This window comes from Bactrocera oleae, chromosome X (assembly GCF_042242935.1).
Source record: "Bactrocera oleae isolate idBacOlea1 chromosome X, idBacOlea1, whole genome shotgun sequence".
Classification (NCBI taxonomy): Eukaryota; Metazoa; Arthropoda; class Insecta; order Diptera; family Tephritidae; genus Bactrocera; species Bactrocera oleae.
Genome location: NC_091541.1, coordinates 20,980,528 through 20,984,367, shown reverse-complemented (window position 1 = coordinate 20,984,367; position 3,840 = coordinate 20,980,528).

The window sequence follows — 3,840 nt, the reverse complement described above, 5'->3', positions numbered from 1 at the left end:
ACACAAAGTTTCCTCCTTCTAAACCTTCTACTTTTTGAGATTCATATGTGGTATACCTATCTCTACGGGACCCGTCAAATTGACGGGTTAGCTGATTACGTAAACAATCCTTATATATTTGCTTCGCTTGTAAAATTTTCTCTCCAATAGCAAATATGAGACTGAAAGAAAGGTCTAAGACCCTTAACTCATTATCTCAATAGCGTAATAGACGTTAGGCTGTGATAATCTCTGAGGAACGACCCGGTCTTCAGTATAGTTGCTGCAGTGACAGTGGTAAGAAAATTTTTCGAAGAGAGTGTGCAAAAGTTTTTGTTATTGTAGTGAGCCGCTTATTGTAAGTATTTACAATAGGGTAATTGGATTTGAGCAAGGTATTTTTTACTTTCATTGATTACCCTTTTCTAGCAATCATGAGTAAAAACACGAGATATAATACGAAATTTACCAAAATTACCAACATCAATGAGGATTGTTCTGAGGTGTCCTCCGAAGAAGATCAATATGAATTAGATGAATGCGATTATTACAGTGAAGATTCTGAACCCACTGAAACTGCAGAAATGGAAGGATCCTCGGGTAGTGAAGAAGAAAACTTTTTCAATGTACGTTGTAACAAGAAAAGGGCACGGATTATTTCTAGTTCTGCCACCGAGGATGAGAGGACCAGTACATCCCGAGATGTAATCCTACGAGATTGGTCCTTCTTTTTTCCGAGACACAATGACCAGAGATAGATTTATCCAAATTCTGAGATTTATACGTTTTGATAAACGAACCGAACGATCCAAAAGGTTACAAGCCGATAAATGTGCACTCATTTCTGAACCATGGAACAGATTTATAAGTAATAGTCAGGTTTGTTATAAACCACATCAAAATATCACAAAGGATGAACAACTGTTTCCAACTAAAGCCCGTTGCAGATTTACACAATACATGCCAAAAAAGCCGCATAACTTTGGCATTAAGTTTTGGTTAGCGGTTGACGTTAAATCAAAATATATTTTGAATGGTTTCCCTTACTTGGAAAATAATGACACTCGATGCTCAAGTTCGTTGGGCCAGTTTGTAACGTTAAATTAACCGAACCGTATTTACATCGAGGAAGAAATATCACTATCGATAATTTTTTTACAAGCATCCCGCTGAAGAAAGAAAGGACAAGTTGCCGTTATTTTCATCAAATTTATATAAATCAGAAGACTGCACACTTCCTGTGTATAAAAGTAAACCTAAAGTAAAAGTCCTTCTTCTAAGCAGCAAGCTTAGAAATACGCAGATAGAAAACAATAGAAAATGTGTTCCAGAAACTATTACATTTTATAATAAAACAAAGTTTGGTGTCGATGGCCTCTCCAAGTTTTTTATAATATTTTAGATTTGACAGCGATAAACGCGTGGGTAAATAAAAATATCCAGAAAGGAATTTATATTTTCTTTAGCCGATGAATTAGCAGGAGAAAACAAAGAGAAGATTCGTCACAGTTCAGACGTTTCAGATCAAGCACATTCAACATCAGGAGTGCGAAAAAGTTGCCAAGTGGGCTATTGTAATAAAAATAAAAGCAGTAATTGCTGTATGTATTGTAAAAATATCGAAAATCTAGTGTTAATGTTGCATTCTAAAAAAATTTGGTACATAGAATTACTTTAACAACCCTGTCTCACATTGAGAAAATGAACGAAATCGCACTACAACCAAGTTATCTATCCTATCTAGCACAATTTTAAATTCCATACGATTATTTAGCTTTCCAGTATGCAAATCAAGCACCGAAGAATATATGAGGCAAGACTTCGAACAAATAGTGCCTTTGAGGTATACCATCTCAAGTCTAAAAATTGTCAAAATCGGCCCATAACTGTTCAAGCCCCCAGTTACAGAATATGGGGACCCCAGGGTGGGTACTGGGGGTTTTTACCAGGAACAACGGTCCATCTGTGAGATATATTATTGCTAGTCGGTCAAGTATGTCAACAATGGATTAAATCGAGTCAATACTATCCATAGCCCCCATATACCTTATGCTTCATCCTTGTGCCTAAAATGAGTAAGAACGGGTGCAAACTTGCCCTAGCCCTCATAGAACAAATCACAGAATTTTCAAACATCCGGTTGATTTTAGTCCACATATGTTGGTGATGGTATGTGAGGTACCTTAATGAAACTCAGGGAGTATTTTATTCTGTTCGCGTAAATATTACCCCAATCTCTCATATATCTAATATCAGATTTTCAAACTTTCGGTTGGCCTTATGCCATGTATATCAGTCAATATGTAAGATATCTTAGCAAAATTAACCCAACGTATAATATTGAATGTATTATAGTTTAACGAGTAGTATTTATAATATATACAATATAATAAATACATATATATATATATATATATATATATATTGAATATATTATAGTTTAACGAATAGTATTTATAATATATATATATATATATGTAAAATTACAGTATTATGCCGAAAATATGAGAATTTAGTCTACGAATACCCCAAATTCCTCCACATACTACCTATAATAATTTTCGTTATTCTAAAAACCTTATTAAAATTGTTTAAAAATGTGATCTCAAGTCTACTTCAGCAATGTCAAAATTAATTCAATCAGCTCATCCCTTTCTCTGTCTCCAAAAATTTAGGTTAAATAATAATTTCCGACTTTTAACCTAACGAAATGTGTGAAACTTTTACAAAATTAAATTTCTTAAAAATTATGTGGGAAAATAAATGAAATTAGTCTACACTTTCGTCCAAACTTTATAACCCTAAAATAGGAAATGGCGATCCTCTGCTTGACGTTTTCACATCAACTCCTTATTTTAAATTTAGCTCCTTCAGTTGAGTTTATATCCCATATATCTCATTTGAAGATGATTTCAATACATATTTAGCGGACGCGAAATAAAATATAGTAATAAAACTTAGTGAGTATATGACCTTTATTATTATACAACTTAATACAATACAAATTTTATTGTAATCCATTGACGATTTCATCGAATTTCATGTTGAATTGTTTCGCAACATTTTTTAATATACATTTTTCCTAAAACCTCAGGGTATTTTCTTTGCTTTGATCCATGCGAGTTGCAAGAGTATAAAATGTTCGGTTCCACCCGAACTTGGTCTTTCCTTACTAACACTTCACCATTATAATTTCATTTTCTTGCAGTTTCCGAAGCATCAAGCGGCGGCAACTGTGATACCGGCGGCATTGGTACCGATGAGGGTGACGGTGACGGCAACGAAGATGGTGGTGGTTCGGATGGCGACGGAAACCGTGTTAACACTAGGTTTGCGGGACCCGTCAATTTGACGGAATTCAAACTTTGCAATGAAATAATTCAAAAACCGCTCAATCGATTTCAACCGTTTTATATTGTAAATTAATCATTTCTTCTAAAGAATTTATACACAAAGTTTCTTCCTTCTAAACCGTCTACTTTTTGAGATTCATATGTGGTATACCTATCTCTACGGGACCCGTCAAATTGACGGGTTAGCTGATTACGTAAACAATCCTTATATATTTGCTTCGCTTGTAAAATTTTCTCTCCAATAGCAAATATGAGACTGAAAGAAAGGTCTAAGACCCTTAACTCATTATCTCAATAGCGTAATAGACGTTAGGCTGTGATAATCTCTAAGGAACGACCCGGTCTTCAGTATAGTTGCTGCAGTGACAGTGGTAAGAAAATTTTTCGAAGAGAGTGTGCAAAAGTTTTGGTTATTGTAGTGAGCCGCTTATTGTAAGTATTTACAATAGGGTAATTGGATTTGAGCAAGGTATTTTTTACTTTCATTGATTACCCTTTTCTAGCAATC